This window comes from Lepisma saccharinum, chromosome 27 (assembly GCF_977018435.1).
Source record: "Lepisma saccharinum chromosome 27, izLepSacc3.1, whole genome shotgun sequence".
Lineage (NCBI taxonomy): Eukaryota > Metazoa > Arthropoda > Insecta > Zygentoma > Lepismatidae > Lepisma > Lepisma saccharinum.
Window position 1 is genome coordinate 58742083 of NC_139255.1, and position 22140 is coordinate 58764222.

A 22140-nucleotide genomic window follows, 5' to 3' on the forward strand; every position below is an offset into this window, starting at 1 on the left:
CTGAGAAAGCCAGTTGCAATTATAACACGGTCTAGTCGTCAAAACCAGTCCAGTGCCAACTAGGGCTTCCTACTGGAAATCCATTTCCGTGAGATTCGGCCTTTAAAACAAAGAATCAATTCAATGCAAGTACACCGTTGGATGCTTTATGTAAATTGAGCGCAGACATCTCCTCGGGAGCTTTCTCAAGACACCTTCGCAAATAATCGCGTCGTTCCCTTGCTTCATTGAAGCGACATTCTCATTGTTAATCCCTGTGGCACTGCTTCGCAATCGCATCGCGCTGCTATGTAAGGCCGTAAGCCGTCCGCGTGATGATTGTCATACGGCGGGCCGTCATCGTCCAACAGCTACTGGGCGGAGAAAGTTCGCTGCTTGCATAAAGGCTCGTGCTTTCGCCACTTTCTCCATAAGGCACCGCGTTACCTGAATGAGCACGTCGTCTACAGCCAAAGCACATTATGGGTAGGGACGGCTTAAGGGCAAGAGGGACAGTTTGTGTCCAAGCTGACGCCAGGGTCTTAAACTGCTCCTCCCCCACTGCGAGCTGGGCAAAGAGAGTCTGTGCACTGGATGGTCGTACGAGGGGGAGAATTTGAATTATTTATTTTGGGTGCGTTAGCACTGATGCTATTTTTCACCCGTGACACTATAAGGGGTCCAGCCCCTTATCATAACAACAATAAAAGCGTGTTTGAAAACTAAAATTTCCTTACCTTGGTTAAAAGCTGAGGCTAAAAAGGGCACTCGGCACAAATAAGGACAAAACACAGGACGACACAGCCATGGCCAGTCGCCAGAGCCTCGTTAGTCTGCAGTCCAGGGTGTACTACGTGAAGGTGAGGTTGACTATTGGGTGCACTGCGTGGAAGAAGCATCCCTTACACCCCGAAGGGGAGAAAACATGGCATTACGCTCATGGGAGTGTTCTTCTACACAGAAAAACACACGAACGGAAAGAGGACAGCCGGAAGAGTCGAAACTTAGCCGTAACATGAAGTTGTGTTTTTTTCTGCATAAGAAATACATGGGATTCTGAAAATCCTTATTCGTCGTAATTTTCAAATATCGTATCTAGCTTAATAATCAACTTTAAAAAGCGCTTCCACTCGTACCATGGCACAGTGGGCCAGAATTCTGAAAATGGGGACAAAAATCTGAATTGATGAACTTACGTTGTCAGTATTTCTAATAAAATAATATAATACATAAAATTCATTAAATGATTCAAATTCTGTAGTTATTCACACGATAGAAGTGCAAAATAATAAAGTAACATGTGTACAAAGAATGCCCTGTGCTCATGTACTGAGAACTGCAGTTTGTTATATCACATAAAATCAGTTAAAACCTGTGCTTGTTGACATGAACACTAAGAAATGTCCAATCGGTAGAGCGTCTGACTGCCAAGCGGGGACTCGGGTTGGATTCTCGAGGTGGGTGATCTACGGTCGGATTTTTTTTCCTGCATAAAAACAGTTTGGGTTTACACAGCATGTAATAAATGTATACCCAGAGGTAACCGAGGAGGGAAGGGGCAGCATGGTGCCGATCGCATTACCTCCACAAATGATCGAGATCGTGAATATGTTGAGCCTCCACATTCCCCCATATTCCTTCATGGCACGGTACAGTGGGTACGATGATTTCCACCTACCTTACACTACGAAATAAATTTTACTAAAGTACATTGTGTTCATATACTGACTGAGATAAACCTTCACTTTCATTGTTAGTAGTGGATAGATTTTCAATTGGTCAGGCAGATTGTTGGGGTTCATCTCGCACGCTGTGATGTCGAGCAAGCGAGTGACGTCTTCTTGTAGCGTGCGTGATTTCTTGGCAGCCAAAGGCTTGATGTAAGTGGATCAGACGAGATAAGCAGATGATGCTTAAGATCTTCGGTGGTTGAAATTTGGGAGCTCTCGTCGGAATGTCGTTCTCTGATGTTCTTTATTCTTGCTACTAGAATCTCCTCAGAGAAATGCCGGCCGGAAAAACAGCTGCTGAAATGGCATCTTGTGTACGTCATCCGGCATATAATACCAGAAATATTCTGTTACAAGAAGTTTCACAGTTTCCAACGCATATTCGTACGGTGACTTGACGATTGTGTTTACAGAATAGTTGCATTATTTGATTAACACCTCGTTGATGCCTGTAATTTCCACTGACTTTTTTTTAGGATCCTGAAAGAATTGGTGTTGTGTTGCCATCATTAGAGGTGCCACCATCTTCTTTAGGCTTGTCAACTAAAATACCCATGAAGCGTTCGGTTTTCGGGCTTTCGTTTTTGCTCGTTTTCTCCACGAGCCTACCCTCTCTTGAATTCGATTCGATACGACATGTCAAGTAAGAAGTCAAGAATCAAATCCATGCACCTTAGGATTGACAGTCAGTACTGAGAATTTGCCCTTCTTTGAGTGATCTTGTCAAATTTGTTTTAATTTCTGTCGGCCAAGCGCCACAAATGTAACTCACCTGAGCAGATGAAATACCGCTCGCATTGCAAACTAATGAAAGACGAACTGTCAGACTTTCCCGATTGCCAGCTCTCTGTAATGCAATTCTATTTCAATGCAGACATATGTGTCAGTGTTAATCCTCATGCAACTGATATTCTTTTTCCATTTTGTAACTGCGAAGAGGCACGAGTTGGCAGCCAGTTTTCTCCTGTTGAATTTATAAGACCCATTGAATCATTCAGCATAAACATCTTCATCCCTCAAATCTTAAAAGTCAAAGGGAAGAAACACACATCATTGTAACTCAGCTGAAAACAGCATCTTCTAACAATGCCCACAATTCAGTAAATTAATTCATACTCCACCCACAGAAAGTACTTACCTTGGCGATATGTAGAGTTGAGTTGAGTTGGTGTTTTAAGTCCACTTTATGCACAGTAAGGCTAATCGGGACTGGACCTACAGTTTAAAGTGGGATCCGAACCACTTGTGCCTCCACCGGGTATCGAACCCGGAACCCCTTGATTACAAGGCGGCGACGCTACCACTGCGCCATCGGGGAGGCCCTGGCGATATGTAGAATATGTGCCACAGAAGCCCACACATATAACGTTCTGATAATTCGACACCAGTCTCAATAGGTGACGACTTGCCCATCTTAAATCCCCATTTATATTAACACCTGGATGTATTTTTTTCTGTTTGAGGCAGCCCCTTCATTGCCCTACAGGAAACTAATGGTTTAAAGGCTCTGCTTTAAAGTAGGAATTTCGATTTTTGTCCCCATTTTAAGAATTCTGGCCCACTGTGCATTGGGGAGAAATTCGTACTCTCTTGTTCACCGTTTTCTTTTAGTAGCAGTGCCCATTCCGACGATATTGGAATAAACGCGCACCTGGTGCGAAAGTGTAAACTTCACCCGGGCGAGGTGGACGGGTTCGAATCCCGGAATGGGCGTTCTTTATGTGTATCCCCTCATCAGTTCCATCACTCATTTAGCCGAAATTGGCAGAAAAGCGAAGTAAAATAAACCAAATCAATCAATCACTCCCCCACCGTTGCCGTGCAGTCTAAGGTGCAAGTTTTGGGCTCCGGCTACGGGACGCGGATGGAAGCTTTAACAACATTTTTCCTAAGATTTCGGCCACCCACTATGACCATAGCGAGGAAATTGGGGAGCTACGAATGATTAGCATAACCCGGCCATGGAAACCTGTGGGTTCGTCGTGCTGACCACACGTTGCACCATAACCTGTTGGATGATCGCCCACCTCTGCAAATGGGGGTGAGGCCGGTAGTCGGTAGGTAGGCATTGACCCTCAGGAGCTGTCGAACCACGGGTTATGTTATTTATTATTTAAATCAATCAAACTGTTTCGATTCGGTCTTGTCTATAAATCTTACAAAACTCGAGACGAGACTCTGCACTAGTAAATAATTATGATATTTGAAATTAAATTATTTACTTCGTTACTTATTTGAAGTGAATATCTGCCCGAGTATTTACCGTGTGCAGCGTTGTGCTGAAACGAAGGTCACTTTCAGCGAATCGAACGTGCAAATTTCCTTGCTCGAGTTGACAATTACACTTGGCAAATTTTCAAGGCAAACGCATTCATAGGATGACAGAGATGTTTTGTTACTTTTGTAAATCTGAGTAACATTCCAAAAGTAAAAATCAAATCGTGAAAATTAAATAAAAGTTACTTCAAAAATGGTTCACTACACAGAGAAAAATGTTTGTTTGGATTAACCAAAAAAATGGTAGTGGTGAACAAATCGTTTGTTTAAATAGGCATCAACCAAACAATTGTTCACCAGTACCAAAATATTTGGTCAAGTTCTATTTGTTTGTCCTAAACAATTTTTTGGTTAACAAAACCAAATATTACTTTGGTAAATCTAACAAAACATAGCCCATTTGTTTATGAAAACCAAATAATTTAGTCAAAATTACCAAACTGTTTGTTAAATAATTTATTCATAATTACTTGTTATTATGTGGCTAAGTTTAGCTAGGGTGGATACTAGATAGTTTGTAGATACTAACTGATCTCAAAATACACATTCAGAATAGAAAGCTCACATGAACTAACAGTTTTTGGATCGTGTTTTTCTTTTCTGCGCCACACTTAGCTTTTACTTATATAGTCTAGAATCAAAAAGGTTGCTCATGGGAGATTCATTTTTATTCACTGCAGTGCATTTTCTTCTTTAATTTGTAGCTTTAATGTTCACATATCTTTCGAAAAGTGTTAAAGCACAATTTTTCACTATGATTACAATCAAAAGTACCATTATTTGTTGCACAAAAACTTATGTTTCTTCTACACATATTGACAGAACAATCTAGCGGCCGGTGTACGAAACTCAGTATAAAGTAAGTATATTCTGAGCTTTTTTTCAGAATATTAGGTTACACAACAACATAAAGACTCGCTTCGAGTAATTATCTACATGAATTTCAATTTTCGACAAAGGATTTTCATACTACACTCGACGAAACTCGACGTTTTGTTTCTCTGTACTTACATATGTATCATTTTGTTTACGAGTACCATATTTCGTCTGACCAATTTTTTTGGTATTCTTAAACAAAATTATTTAGTAATTACAAGCTCAACCAAACTTTTTTGGTAATTCCAAAGAAACCAGTTTTTTCTGTGTATATGAAACAGACACCCATCTTACAACTGATCAAAATTAACGCTGCTTCACAAGAAATACCCCCCACAAGAAATAATTCCCTCAGCTTAATGGGGGGGATATTGATTCCACCTACTCCGGGAATCGAATCGAGGTCTCCTGCGTGGCAACCAGGCTCCCTACCGACTGACCACCGCGACTCCTTCCCCATAAAGGCCTTCGTTAAATACAACACGGAGGTCTAGAAACGCCCCCTGAAGGAAGACATCTTATTAATGCAAAGAATGTACTTCATTTTTATTACGTTTTTGACATTATTAGCTGCACCCCCCGAGATATATGCTAAAAGTTATTGTAATTCGAATGTTGAAGTTGTAGCGACATTTTATTACAAATGATTTTTTTTGTGATTGACAGGCTACAAGATAAAGCAATTAACTGGCATGTCCAACAAAATAACGAGAGAACGTTTCGTCTCTTGTGTTTCATATCTGTACATTGTGAAAAAGTACAAAAAAAGAAATAAGTATTCATCAAACAAGTTGATAGGTGTTTATGGAAAGAAAGCAAGGCGAATACAGTTTCTATTTAAATGGCTGACTCAAATCTAAACTGCCGGCCTCCGTGGCAGAGTGGTTAGCACATCGCGCTACGACGTTAGGGGTCCCGGGTGCGAATCCCGGCCTTGGCATGGATGTTTGTAAGTGTCCATTCATCAATTTCATCACTCATCCCCATCTTCGCAAATTAGCCAAAAGTGGCACAAGAAGCGAAATAAAGCAAATCAATCAATCAAGTGTAAACTTGTCAACAACACCAAGGTATTTGCAATTTAATTTCAGTTTTTATGATTTGAAAATTAATAATAACAATATAATAATAAAAGGTAAAATATAAAATTCTGTGACTGAAGGTTAAGATGTGAAATATCTTACTCTGCCCCCCCCCCCCCCCCCACGAGAAAAAAAATCCTGGGGGCGCCCTTGATTTACGCTGTATTTAAATTTGTAGCAGTTGTCCTGTACGCGTCACCGAGGAAGCAGGGTGTTGAAAAGAAATCTCGGCGTACTGAACCGCTCGAGAAAATCGATTCCGTATACTTCATTAATTGACCGTTAGCAATATAATTAGAGTTGATAATAGTAATTATGCGCGTTAGATTAGAAATATCCTGTTTCGCAGCGCCAGACATCATTATCAATTAAGAAGCGTTTTTGGTGTCGGGCAGATTATGCTATGCGCGTCACGTGAGAGGATGCTTGAGCACATAGAGGACAGGAAGTGGCGAGCAGAGGAGGCGCGGATAGCATGAGTAATGGGCCGAGAAAGCGGGGCCTGGTGGGGAACATCCACTCAGCTTCCTACAGTACGGCACGGAGGGCGACGTTGCCTTGCAGCCAAGGGTTCCGGCGTCGATTCCCGGTAGAAGCGCTTCTCGGTGGTTTATATTCGAATCTAAACTTCGGGCCCACTTATTTTACCCTATCTCAGGAGTGTATATTCCAGGCTGGCTAGGCTGAAGCCTAGAAAGTAAAATACTGAAGTAAATTCGATTAGAAACTGTGAATTAACCTGATTTCAAAAATAAGATAATAGCGATTCTGAAGTTGGCAACGTGAATTCTCAGGAATTGGCAACGTGAATTCTCAGGAATTGGCAACGTGGATTCTCTGGAATTGTCAACGTGAATTCTCAGGAGTTGTCAACCTGACTTCTTTTAGGAGTTGGCAACCTGACTTCTTTTAGGAGTTGGCAACCTGACTTCTTTTAGGAGTTGGCAACCTGACTTCTTTTAGGAGTTGGCAACCTGACTTCTTTTAGGAGTTGGCAACCTGACTTCTTTTAGGAGTTGGCAACCTGACTTCTTTTAGGAGTTGGCAACCTGACTTCTTTTAGGAGTTGGCAACCTGACTTCTTTTAGGAGTTGGCAACCTGACTTCTTTCAGGAGTTGGCAACGTGCCTTCTTTGAAGACGTCAAGAATGAGCCTAGTCTTCTCCCCTCCTCCATAGCCTAGGAACAGGTGTCATAGTAAGCTAGTCCAGGTCTTAGACTCAGCATACGCCACTGCCCCATCTGTACAAAAGTGCATAATTTTGCCGATTTTTCAACTTGGTAAGGTGCCCCTGTTCGTGTGCACACATACCATAAAGGCATGTGGGGTGACCTCCACATATTCTTGATCTCTATCATAGTTGAGATGATGTGGTCAGCATTACGCTCGACCGCCTTTACACCCCAGGTACCCATTGATACGAGGCTGGATGGACCTCAGAGCCGTGCAGAAACTGAAATCACTGGTCCAGAGTACTTAAATTGATTGAATGATAGTTTATTTTACTTCGCTTTTCTGCTACTTTTGGCTAATCGGAAAGATGAGGATGAATAGGGATGAGATGGATGAAGGGACAATCGCAAGCACATGACAGCACACAGGAGCCCCTCGGAGGATTATATTGGCCATGAGTCCAGACGCCATAGTCTCGCTAGTGTGCAAACTGCAGTTCAGGGAGGTTGACATTTGTGTGTCAAGGACGACACCTTTTTTTTTAAGCTGATGCTCAAGTGTTATAGGAGTTCCTGTTCTTCTATGTGCATTCCAGTCCTTCAAGTTAGTCGCGACTATGAGGATGAATCATTAAGTGAATTGATGAAGGCAAGCATGTGTCGTTGAAGAGAGAGTCATTTGGGAGGTTAGATCGATCGTAAGTCTGCAACCCAACTCGCTCCGTCATGTATGAAATTTCCAGGGAGTTTTCAGACCGAAGCGACACGTGTCTCTTGGAAACGAACCTTCAGAAATAAATGAAAGCTTTCGTACCGAAGAGACAAGGCAAGCTGCACGTGTCGCTTGTCGTTCAGACTGGGCCGTTTTCTCGACAGCGTGCATCGTGTCGCTTCGGTCTGAAAGATGTCGGAGGAACGAGATGCGCAATCTGAATTTCAGAAACTGTTAAAATCGGAAATAACGAAGAGAAACGCCTCCAGATGTATGCGCATGGGATTCGTTTCTGTCCGTCTGTAACATTGCGCTTGCGCTGTACACAATACTCGCAAACACATATTTCACAATAGTGTTCGTCCAAATGGTGTTACGTAGACGCGAAGAGGTGGGGGAGAAGTTGGAGGCAAGAGATCGGTGAAAGGCACCCTTCCGACTTACCTTTACAGTGGTCACACTTAGATCGAAACATATCAAGAAATGCTTTCCATAATTGCCGAATGGTTTGAGCTCGATTATTTCTCTCGACTCGAAACTTGATATCTCTCCTGTTGGGACTGAATAAAATAAAAGGGGGAACCCCCTGACTAGCTTGCCTCCGCCCGCATACATTCAGGTGTATGTGCTTTTGCCCTGGTGCCTTTAAATAAAAAAGAAAACAGGACGTCAGTTTTCTCTGAATTGCGGTTCCCCAATTTATCTCTCCACAAACCTTATTTGTGCGTAGATGTAAGTGAATACAATATGTTACAAAACTTAATTTTAATCCTGGCCTATTCTGGGACACAGAACAGGTCGTTTACACACTCATTTTTGTACTACCTATTATTATCCTTTACCTGTCAATAAGCAAAGGAAAAGCCAGGCGAGTTTCAAACTATCAACTTCCGTTTCTATAGGCAACTACTGCAGTGGCGACACGAGACTTTTTGTCGCGGGAGCGCCACATGTTGAAGTAAACATTTATTTTTATATTCATTCTTATTGCGTGATCCAGACAAAAGATTTATTAGCCAGTAATATAAAGTTTAAATATGTTAATAAACATACATTTTATTAATTGGGATGCTCATTGAAAGTGTTAAATTTTAGGTTCAGACCTCCACGATCCAGGGGTTATAGAGTACAGGGTTGGCCCGGGTGGGCCCAGTCCAGTTTTCCCCACGCGGGTTTTTTCAGAAGAGCCCACCTTGAATTTTTCCAGAAAATGTTGTAAATTATTGCTTTAAATAATTGAGAGGTTCTAGAATTGTCAACAGTTTGAGAAAACTTGTGAAATAAAGGCTTAGCCAAGCTTATAATACTCAATATAATTAATTTGATAGAAGTCACAGTGGTTTTTTTCAGGATATTTTTCTCAAATCATGTTAGAAGTTGACTTTTAACAGAAATAATGCGAACTTATATCCAAGAAACAAAAATCAAAAGGGTCTGAAATATTTGGACACTTTAGATATCAGTCACTTCCGTATGTGGGCAAGCCACATAGTTTCACCTGTGACGATCAACTTTTGAAATACATTTTTCATTTTTCCACCATTACAAAGGAGAATTGAGTACATTTTATTGAAATGTGAAAGTAGAATAAAGTTAACTCTGCTATAATTAAACCAAACATTTTTCGAATGATTCATTTCATTTTTCAAAATGTAGTAGGCTATGTGCGCAAATGATCTGTTTTCTTTCGAATGCCTTGCACTGGGACAGTGACCCCTCCCTCCCTCCAGTTCAGTGCATTGATTGAACGTAATGGGTTGCTTGCCCATGTAGGTTAAATGTTATTTGTGGTTAGGAGCTCTATACCCAAGAAGTCTAGCACACTCATAATCTACCACAATTACTTTTTCCTTAAAAATAGGGGGTGTGGGGTACTCAAATAAATACAATGCATACGTATATTTTCATATTTTGACCATTTTTGACTTTTTCAAACCTTTTTAGAGACTACAATTCCGAGCTTTGTGTATAAAACATTCAGGAGCATTGTGACATCACTTGCTCTGTAAATTCACAAGAAAATTATCGAAACATAATGCATGATTTAGGAGGAGCATGGCTGGGGTGGATGGGCAAAGCAAGACAAGTCATCTACTTAGTGACCATGATGACATGTTTCTGCAACTAGAAAACTTAACAGACTGCAATGGTATTACATGTGAGTGAAATTGAACAATGTGTTTGAAGATGGTGAACGAAAAACTGATTTTCCTCATATTGCACGCACGTTCTCTTTCCCCCCCAAACTGTCTACAATGTATTTTCGGAGTATATGGAACAAAACTCAGTCATTGTAGATAATTCGTCGGTCCGGAATTTTGCAGTAAAACTTTTAAAATTATATTTCATAATTTAGGAGAGGACTGGTGGTAAAATCGCAAACATAAATGTAAAACTTTTGAGTTGCAATTTTTAGAGTTACAAAATAACGTAAAGGATTGGTGTCATATTGTATTTGAGAAAAAAATGTCACCAAGTTTAAAGATGGTAGAGGACAGACTGATTTAACATGCCTTGCGCAAGAGCTTGAAGGTATGCAAATATTTGAGGTTTGATTTTCGTAGATTAAGAAAATCAAGTCTCAGCTACGTTAGGACATTACTTGAGCATTACTCTGTAATATAGTGTGTGGTTTAGTAAGGGTGGGGGAAAGTCACCAATCTTGAGCAAATGTAGAGTTTTTAAGTTGAAATTCATGTCGCAAATAGATACACCCAGGGAATGATATTATTTTGCATTTGCATTGTTAAAAGCATTTCTAGATGGTGGATGAAAAATTTGTTTTTCATATTCTGAGGTAGCTCCAAATTCTGATGCCACTTTCAAATATCTGCCTAAACTACATTTTTGGACATAAAGAATGGAGACTTAAACATTTTAGGGCATTTCTAAAGCTATGGCTTGACAAATTAATTCTTTGAACAATATAGTGCATATGTATGTTGGGATCCAAATGGGGACCACTAATGTTTTGTCCAAGGAAACTGTTAGTTTCATAGCAACTACATATTTTGGAGGATGGATATGGTATTTCATTTGGATGAAATCTGTGAAGACAATCAAATATGTAAGCCTTATAATTTTGGCATAGTTAATACACAGAGGAGATATTTAAACTTGAAACATCCACAAAAATAATGAGAACACAACTGTGAACAAACTGTATTGAAGCTGATTTAAAAGTGTGTGTGCAGCTACCACATGTTGTATAGTAGGTAAAGTTCTCAGTGCATATAGCACCGCGCCGTGAAGGCCATTCCGCCACAGGGACTGTATTACCATTGGGACAAACACAAACATCCACGACCGAACAAGGATTCGAACCCGGGACCCATGGCATTGCAGCATGCTGTGCTAACCACTCCACCACAGCTATCAAGTATTAGTATAGTATTGCAATGTGCAACCCTGGGAACTTATCATAGATCTTTTAACTGTTACGCCGTCCAGCAAGAGTAGAATCAAACTGTTGGTCAATTTTTTCAGAACGTAGTATTTTAGATAATTTAATCATTTGTCCCGGACTGTGGCTGTGAGGTTATGCTTTGGGCTCCGGCTATGGGACGTGTGCAGGTTTGAGTCTCCTTGAGAAATGTAACAGCTTTTCTCATGAGATTTCGGCCTGCGTATGAGAGTGGTGAACACTCACCATCATGATTAAATTGGGGATCTACGAATGAAAGGCATAACCAGTTATGAAAACCTATGACGACGACTGGGGGTTTGTCGTGCTGACCACACGTCACGCCCATAACAGTAGGATCAGGTGGGAGTGCTGCCAGCCCTAAATAGTTTGTTGCGGCATGGGTTATGTATGTATTTAGTTTAATCATTTCAAGATGTGATACCTTGATTGTCAATTTTTAACTATGTTAACAGAAAATATTATTAAATAGTTTTTGATTCAGTGAACTAAAACAATACAAATTGAATGTTCCGATATATTACTATCACGGAAAAATGTGTATCATTTTTTGAAATATACGTGTATGTATTTATTAACATAACCTGAAAGAAACCAATAAAACCCAGTTTTGCCCGGGTTTTATTGGGGTTTATCTGAAAAGAAAAAAAAAACACTCCCGGGCAAAATGCCAACCCTGATAGAGTACGCTTCGAAATTAGAGATCCTGGGTTTGAGTCGTGTAAGGTTTCGCGTCATGTTTGCCTAAAGAGGGTGGGCCTCGCCCCTGATGTGTTGTCGCCAATGGCTGATCCAGAAGTTACAGTTGGGAGGGGCACATTTAAGCTGTTTACTTCATCCCACCATGAATCGATTCTAACCTACAGTTGGACCGTTTTACATAAACAATATATCGTACTACAAACAAGAACCAAGCCTATATTTTTCAGAGATTAGAGCATTAAATTGCAAACATAGTTGTCCAGGGCTGGTATAGTTGATTTTTCTTGATGTCGTCACATTCCTCCCATTGTCACGGAAATCGGAACGATCATGTGAGGAGTAGATTGATAGATTGAATTGGTGTTTTAAGTCCACTTTATGCACAGTAAGGCTAATCGGGACTGGACATACAGTTTTAAGTGGATCCGAACCACTATGTGCCTCCACTGGGTATCGAACCCGGGACCCCTTGATTACAAGGCGACCACGCTACCACTGCGCCATCGGGGAGGTCATGTGGGGAGTAGAGTCAATAAACAACGTAAAGAACCTATTCTATCAAGGATTCGATCCGAATTTGAGGCATATTACACAGTGGTTCGTAACCAAATTTAAACTGTAGGTCCAGTTCCGATGAGCCTATCATGAGCATTAAGTGAACTTTCCTTAGAAAATGTATTTTCAACCTGTTGGCTGCGGTGGCTCAGTCGGTAACGCGTCTGACTATCATGCTAAAGGTCCCGGGTTCGATCCCCGGCCGGTTCAAATCCGGGAACTTTCCTAACGATGGAAGCGGCCCCGGCGCCCACCCAGCGTCGAATAACATGGGTACCTGGGGGAAACCCTGGGGGGTAAAGGCGGTCAGGGGCGTGGTGCTGATCACGTCACCCCCCCTCACGACCGGATTAAGAAAGTGTGGGGCGTTACCCCCACACCCCCTATACGCCTTCATGGCGTGGTGCTATGCACAGGGGAGCACTTTACCTTTACTTTTTTATTTTCAACCTGTTAACCTTTGTGATAAAAAACTGAACATTCGAAGCTTTAAAAATATTAGGCACAACAATACAGCGTGTATCATAATAGAGAAACAACTTATCAGGTTTATTATTAAAGAAGTATCTGAAACACAAAAATGAGGCTTGCTGTACAACAGTGAAAAATGTATTTCAAGTTTTGTTTTCATGCGCAAGACTTTTGTAAACACTGGCATTCTGGCGCTGGTTGAGAGAAAATGGGTGACTTTCACAGGTGCAGAAAAAGCAGTCTCTGTCTTTAAGTTCCCAGGCCTTCTGCATTTGGGGTTTTGTGAAAGACAATCTTATGTGCTACCTATGCTGCAGAATGTGCAACAGCTAAAGGAGAGAATAAGATACGCCCTTGCTTTGGTGGACGAGGAGTTCTTGGAAAAACTGTTGAAAGAACTAGAATTTAATGGGATGTGTGTAGCATAACTGGTGGAAGCCACATTTGTAGACATTTATAGAAACTTGAAATGTTACTGATTGATACACGGCAAATATCATTGTTGTATTCCATATAGTTTACTCGATATAAATTCTTAGTTGTTTATTATGATACACCCTGTATATCCAAAATCCTGGCAGTTGGGAGGGGCCGTCGCCCTTCCTGTGGATCCGCACCTGGCTTTTCACGTAAGTACCGAACGCGCTTCTTGTCCATTCCTGAGACCGTGCTTTCTTCACGAACCTCGCATCTCCTAAGGTGTTGACGCTGGCCTGGGTCGCGAGAACTAAACCCGAAGCCCCCGCCTGACCCCTCCGAGTGGCCATTAATTTCACTTTTCTTTCCCCTCTTCGCTCCACTCCGCCAGCTCGGTTTATTGATAAATTGCCGGATCGATACTGTGAAGTTCTATTTTCGGCTCTGGTTACGTAACACTGAAGCTGCACTGAGCACTGATCAGTGTGGCCTACCGTGAGCGAATTCCTGCGCTCTTCCCTTTTGTGCGGGGCGGTCGATTTCATCTACCCGACTCGTATCTTTGATGGGAAAAAGCAGTACTTGCCCGCGTTCTGCCACGGTGGGAATTTCGATCCTGCAGGGTGCATCTAAAGTCGTCTTCGGTTAGCCAAAAGAGCCGCGTAGAGCTCTCGTGCGCGACGTCGTGCCTTTCCTGTGCGGGAGCTACCACTAGTTTCTCGTGATACGTTTTCAAATGATCTGTCGCCGACTTCCGTGGCGGAGTGGTTAGAACAGCGCGCTCCGACGCCAGGAGAGACCGCTTCTACATGGGCGTTCTTTCTGAGTGTCCCTTCATCAGTTTCATTACAGCACCCATCCTCATCGTCACGATGAGCCAAAAGTGATAGAAAAGCGACGGTAAATAACAATCAAATGGCCTGTCTTGGCACAGCGCGCTACGATCCCTTTGTGAGTAATAGTTAAGTTCTCCGTGCATATAGCACCGGGCCATGAAGACACAAGTAGGGGATATAAGGGTAGGACCCCACGCATTCTCGATCTCTGCCTCTTTGGATCAGCATCACGCTCCGGCTGCCTTTACTTCCTAGGATTTCCACCAGGTACCCATTTATCTGAGGCTTGGTGAACCCCAGAGCCGCTTTTATGCGGGGGAAAGGCCGTAAAAATTCCGACCTTGGATCATCCACCCCGGGAATCGAACCCGGGTCTCCCGCGTGGCAGTCAGACGCCCTACCGACTAGACCACCACGGCTCCTCCTTTGTGGGTGTTTCTTCATCAATTCCATTATATCAACACTAATTCTCATCGCCGCGATTAACCAAAAGTGGCAGAAAATCAATGCTAAATATCAACTCGAATCAAATGCCCTTTCATGCGCTCCGATGCCAGAAGTCCCAGTTTCGATACTGTCATCTACTTCATGTTTCACCATCCATCTTCATCGTCACGATTAACCAAGTAGACTGGAAAGAGACTTAAAATAAGAAATAAAACGTGGCACGCGACCTACATCTTGTCAGCCCCCTCGAGGTCTTTGGATGAAGAATTGTGTTCCAGAAAAACCTTTCAATAAATAGGCGAAAGGAATATCGATGAGTCGTCTATGGTAGTTATCGAGTACACTTGGAGATAAATCTAGGGACGGGCGAAGCAACCGTGCGTGTTGCAGCGCTTCGGGGGAGGGGCGGTAGGGATTGTCAGAGGCGAGACTTGGCGGTGCAGTCTTTTCCCACCGTCCTCTGTGATTCTAATCAGTTATCGCTTTCAAGGTGGAGTGACCAAGTGACGTAACGACCGGGAGGAGGAAGTGTTGTCGCCGGGAACGGGCAGAAGACGTCAGACACGCATTTGCATATGCGCTGCGCGAATCTTCCTCTATTCAAACACAGCTTCTGGCCTTTCACTAGCATGTTCTTTATACATATGAATGGCGTTGCTTTGGCCGACCAGCCGCTGAGATGCTGGGGGTGTTGAATCTGAATCCCGGTTACAGCATGGGTTGTTTGTCAGACAAGAGAGTTAGGGAGCGAGGCCAAGAATGTGGGAGAATGCGAGAGAGGATAGGGGCATGGAGAATGAGGGAGGATCAAGCAGAATGAGAGGAAAGAAAATGCCTATCTCCTCTCATTCTCACTTTTCATCTCCCCCCATCTCTCGCTCCCTCTGTCTCTCTCTCTCTCTCTCTCTCTCTCTCTCTCTCTCTCTCTCTCTCTCTCTGTGTGTGTGTGTGTGTGTGTGTGTGTGTGTGTGTGTGTGTGTGTGTGTGTGTGTGTGTGTGTGTTTAGGTCCACATTACGAATAAACGGAACATGAATGTACACTCACCATCAATAAACATTGCCCTCCAATATGTTGCCAAACTCTACGGCAATAGCAAGTCTAAAATGGAAAGTTCCGTCTCCATCCTAGTTAGGCAACACACACACCACCATGCAGCATCTCAGAATTTAGGTGTCCCAGTTCTAGAGGCATGCATATTTCGTTTTTGACGAAAACACGAAATTTGAAATAACACATTGTAATGTTAATTTTTCGTGTTTCTGAAAGGTGAGAAGTGCATTTTCCTACCCTGTTTTGTCACGAAATGATGTGAAATGAACTGAAAAATGCGAAATAGACTCTTAAACACGAAATTTACAGTTTATTTACTGACGCGACACTTTCTGAAGTTCGAATTATCCTGCGAGTTATGCAATTCACGGAAAATTGATTAATTCTGCTGTTAATATTGGAGAAGAAAAAATGGACCCCTTTATACAGGAATAAACTTAATACTGTGGTTACTATATAAATGAGCTATTAGAGGGGATATGTTCATTTTGTATAATAAGTGCAGTTTTTAAATCAAATTTAGGATTATTGTCACAATTTTAAAACAAAAATATCATTTTATATACCGCTTTTGATCTGATTTTTCACCGCTATAACACCGAAATATGATTTTATTTACAGCTTTTGAACCTGAAATTGGCTCTGTTTTTGTACCGAAATTTTGCTTTTTTTTTTAAACCAAAAATATGTGCCTGTACCCATTTCTCTTAGGTAGGAGTACTTCAATGTTTGTACATGGATGCTTTACGCAATAATGAATTATACGAGGGGCGCGCTTGTCGCAAGGTAGAGTCACGTTTTCTCTAGTACGTCTTAACAGGCGCGAGATCGCCCGTCTTGTACATTTTATAATATTGCATTAGGATAACCCTGGCACCGTAATCACTTCAAAAGGAGTACCCTTTTCTAGTAGCTCGACAATCGAATTTTTTATAGCATCCATTTCGGTAGATCTGTTCTCCAATCAGAGAATAATACTACTGGGGTATTCCATGTCAATGGCCCCTGAATCTCAATTTTTGAAATCAAATGAAATAACTTTATCTTGAGAGCCAACAATCTTAAACTTGCCATTTCGATAAAAAAAATCAAGTACTATGCATAATTAAGTTAGAAGGTACCGTGCGTCCGATTCCTTCAGAATCCGAGAGATCGAGAGAAGTGTGGCGGGCGACGCTAGCGGAGATGCCAACATTTTCGACCAGTAACGTCCCGCTTAAGTTTACCCTTGAAAGCGTTTTGCTTCGCTCGGAATCGTTTGGAGGTTTCGAATGTGCAACACTGTATCAAGATTACGTTAAACCGTTAAAAGTCAGTGGTTTTCGTGAGCATTGTTTGCAATCTGAACGCTCCAAGCTTGAGTTGTTCTTTCCTTCGCGACTACAGGTGCCCTGGACAGGGATGTGAATGGGGTGAGGATCAGACCTTGAACCAAGAGCGTGTTAATTTCGTACTGTGGGAAAGAGTGTGGTTTTTGGTTACTTGCCGTGCTACTTCTTTGTGTAATTGCAGTGTGTGTGTGTTGTGTATAAGTGAGGCGATTGAAATGCCAGCCGCAAAGTTCACGTTAGAACAAAGAATTTTTATGTACGTGGACAACACTTTGAACAAATCTTATAACACAGGTTAGTGCTCGTTTTGCAATATTAATATAAATATCTCCATGCTAAAGATATGTCCATAAAAATAAGCGGGACGTTAGTGGTCGAAAATGTCGGCATCTCCGCTAGCGCCCCCGATCTCTCGGCCTCGCAAGGAAATGGACGCACTGTATTTTACATATTGTTCGTAACGTTTTGATTTACTCCTGTTTTGTATTGTGACCCACCCGTGACACCAAGAAACAATTAATTTCTCCTGTAACTGTTAACATTTCCCCTTCAACTTCACTAGAATATTCGAAGGTGAATTATCGTCTCTCTCTCTTTCCTAAATAATTTATTTCTCATCCTTTGAAAACTCATAGACATTTAAATATTTTTTTTTATTAAGAGGCAGTGTTTTATCTGTCCCACCCATGACACAAAATGGTTCACTTATAGTTATAAATCTGGGAACTTATTTTAGGGCAAGGTAAAGTTCCCCGTGCATATAGCACCGTGCCATGAAGGCACGTAGGGGATCCTCGATCTCGGCTGATGTGATCAGCACCACGCTCTGGCCGCCTTTACCCCTCAGTGTTGGCTCCTGGTACCCATTGATTTGGGGATGGATGAGCCCCGAGCCGCTTTAATGGGGACAAATTCGAAAAAAAACACACCCCTGGAATCGAACCCGGGTATCTCGCGTGCCAACCAGACACCATCGCGGCTCTAGTATTTTAAGGTTAGTTATGGTTAATCAACAGTGTTCAGTTTCATAATTTATTACACAAACTGTAAGAAAAAAATTGTTTAACTATAAGTATTTTAATGTCAAACATGTAGTCTGGGCAATGGAATACCTCTACTCTATTGACTCAACAAAATGTAAGGTTTTCGTGTAGGATGGAAGCATTAACCCCACAGGCTACAAGGTAGCCGAGACAGAGGATAGGAACACGAAGTTTAGCGTTCCGTGGGTTGGCAACCTCGCTGTTTGCCTGGACCAGACAAGCTCGGCAGTCAGTTGGCGGCGGCCGAATGAGTAGGAGGACGCACATTCGTCTGATGAATTCAGCTGTTGTGCCAGAAAGGAGGGCATCCTTCTTTTAAGGTTGCTACTATCTAGACAAACATATGCGGTTGGACATGGTCCACGACAGGGCGTATATTGTGGAGGTTAAGTTTTCATTTCGTTGGAGGAAGGGGGATGTTTTTCTGGTTGAGTTGATTAGAACGTTTTGTCATCCATTCGGGGTGCGAAATCCTGGGGAGGGCCGGGGGAAAGGGGGGGAGGGATTTAGCCGCCACCAACAACGTTGATGTCGAAAATCCCTTCACCAAAAATTTTTGTTTTTCATTTCAAACAGCATTCAGTTGTCACGGGCGGGGGAGGGGGGGGGGGCACGCACACTACATTTTTGATTAAGTAACTATTCTGCTGATAGTTAAGCAACAGTTTTCTTGTAGTTTCTGTGCAATAAAATATGAAACTTTAGACTTGATTTAACCCTTAAAATACTTTCCCAGATTTGTAAAGTTAACAATTTTGTGTCAGACGAAACACTGGCTCTTTCTTCACTTAGTAAGAAATTTATTTTAATTTCTGTGAATTGTCAAATGATGAAAAGTAAATTATTTAAGACCAAGAGAGACTGTAATTGACTTTGAATATTCTAGTGGAGTTGAGGGAGAAATGTAACAGTTAAAGGAGAAATGAATTGGTTTTTGATGTTAAGGGTGGGACACAATAGAAAACGCAACTAAATCAAAAAGTTAATATAGACGAATAATATGTAAATTACAGTGGTTCAATTCCTTGCGAGGCCGTGAGATCGGGAGAAGTGTGGCGGGCGACGCTAGCGGAGATGAAGACATATTCGACCACTAACGTCCCGCTTATTTTTATGGACATATCTTTAGAATGGAGATATTTATATTAATATTGCAAAACGAGCACAAACCTGTGTTATAAGAGTTGTTCAAAGTGATGTCCACCTACATTCACACATTCCTGGCATTGTTTGATGAAATTCTGATTAACACTCAAAAGTTCGCCGTTTTTGCTTAGGGGTTCTAAAATTTAACGATCCAGTTTCTCGTAATTTAAGAACCGTCTATCTACCTGGAGGTGAAACGCCAGGGAATTTATGTGCAAAATTGCCTACACACGTCTCGACACGAGTCTGTTTTCGCGTGTCATACATATAAATTCTTTGTTCTAACGTGAACTTGGCGGCTGGCATTTCAATCGCCTCACTTACACACAACACACACACACACACTGCAATTACACAAAGAAGTAGCACGGCAAGTAACAAAAAACCACACTCTTTCACACGCTCTTGGTTCAAGGTCTGTTCCCCACTCCATTCACATCCCTGTCCAGGGCACCTGTAGTCGAGCAAGAAAGAACAACTCAAGCTTGGAGCTTTCAGATTGCAAACAATTGACCATTGCAAAACCATTGACTTTTAACGGTTTAGTCTGCAACGTAATCTTGATACAGTGTTGCAAAATCGAAACCTCCAAATGATTCAGAGCGAAGCAAAACGCTTTCGAGGGTAAACTTAAGCGGGACGTTACTTGTCGAAAATGTTGGCATCTTCGTTAGCGTCGCCCGCCACACTTTTCCCGATCTCTCGGCCTCGCAAGGAATTGGACGCACGGTACCTTCTACTATCTAACTTAATTATGTTTTAACACTTGGATTTTTGTCCAACAGACAGTTTTAGATTGTTCACTCTCAAAATAGGGTAATGTTACAGCCTTGCATTTAATTTTAAAAATTGAGATTCAGAGGCACTTTCGCATGGATACTAAAGATAATATCGGAAACACATGAAAAGCAGTGTGATTTGAGGTGTTGAATGCTTTTTCTCTTTCAAGAGACCATTAACAAATCTATACCCATGACAATATAAGTACAACAAAGGACATTGACTTATAAGAAATACATTTACTGAGCTGTGGTCTCACAAAGGTTGAGAACCACTGCAACATGCTGCCAAAATGCATCACTACTACTCCGTGACCAGGTTTAGCTGCCATTTAATCAAATTATACCTGATGTACTGGAAAGCCAGAATACAAATATATTTTACTGAACACAAGATATTATGTAAAGAGATTTGATACTAGATTTTCGAAAGGTAGAGTAGTATTTTCTTTTTTTGCTACTTGTACGTGTTCGTATAACAAATTCACTAACTAACTAACTAACTCTCTAGCCTTCTTGAACCCGAAGGTTCATGGCTGCAGAAACACAGGCCTTCCATCTGTCCCTATCCTGAGCAAGATCTATATACTCTTTTCCATCCCTACCAATTTACTTTAGGTCTATCTCAACATTATCCCTCCATCTTCGTCTTGGTCTTCCTACTGATCTCTTACCATCAGGTTAGCACATCGCGCTGCGACCCCAAGGGTCCCGTGTCAGGCTTGGTTGCTTGTGAATGTCCATTCATCAATTTCATCATTTCATCACTCATCCACATCTTCGCAAATTAGCCAAGAGGCACAAAACGCGAAGTAAAATAAACTAAATCAATCAATCAAACCAACCATCTTCTTTCCTCTGCCATTTGTGCCACCTAAGTCTTCTTTAAAAATCCAGGGATCTCCCAAAATTGTCCCCGCCCGGAGATCCGAATGGGAGACTATTTTACCTCCGGAATATTTTACCTTGGGAACATCCATGGCCTCATGTTGCTAATTCTTGACATGTCTTTTTATACAGTGCAGAGTTGTCAGCTCTACGCCTAACCCCCAATATGAATGGAGGACCGCACCTGTCGTTTGTCAGCGGATCCCGCAGATCTAGCTAGGAGGATCACATTGTAGTCCACCAACCGTACCCCACTTCGGCCAATTGTGGGACGCTCATAGAGCCATGACAGGACAGCTCTGTAGATCCCAACAGAGCAAAATGTTGACCATTTCACTTTGTTGGTTGACTAACTGCAGTGAACAAGCCACTGGGCGATGGGGTCGTCGTATTTAAGCATTGAAAATCATATGATATTATTAGGTTTTATTAAAAACACATACAAAACTACTCTAGTTATGTGAATATGTTTATACTATTTAATCTATTTATTAAGCATACCGAAATATAACACTCAGAAAGAATCACCCATTTAAAAAAGCCAGCTTTTTTGAAAACACTGTGTTTAGCTACGAATTTCATATTGTAAATTGTATGTTATATTTAGAAATGAGTGTCTTATTTTATAGTAGGGCGATAAATAACATAATAGCGGAAGAGGTTATTAGGATGTATACGGATAAGTATACAGGAATACTGCCAACTCCTGTATTTTCATTGATTTGAAACACTTTTGTGAGAAAAGCCAAAAAGAGACGCTGAAAAAACTCCGCCTTCCCTCTCTCCCCCCTCCCCAAAGTTTTTTCTACGACCACTTTCTACTTCCTTTCGAAGTGGTTACTTTCATTGGCATGTTGCATTTTGAACATCGAAAAATCTGAATCCCAAAGGTGCGGTGTGATATGCATTGTAAAAATTGGGGTTGGATCTGTCAAACATTTTGAAAACAAGTTTGCAACAAATATTCTCAAATTTAAGGAGAAAATTGTTCACATCAAATTTATCCTGGAAGAACCCAAAATTATACTTGAGAGATCTTTTTTTTTTTTTTTTTTGTCGAGTACAGAGTTTTAACGAAAGTTTGACGTGGTGATTTAAGGCAAGAAAATGTCGAAACTTACATGATGCTTTTCAGAAGACCCCATCCCCCCTCCTTTCAAATTAGAATCATAATATTCAAATTACCTGATAATGACCTCCCGTTTTGACATGAGAAGAAA

At 41.6% G+C, this 22140-nt stretch overlaps 1 protein-coding gene across 1 annotated transcript in view; it reads left to right on the forward strand.

Moving 5' to 3' along the window:
* Window positions 1-22140, forward strand: part of Galphas (G protein alpha s subunit) — a 111193-nt gene that overhangs the window by 24795 nt on the left and 64258 nt on the right. The gene's annotated exons all lie outside the window — the stretch shown is intronic.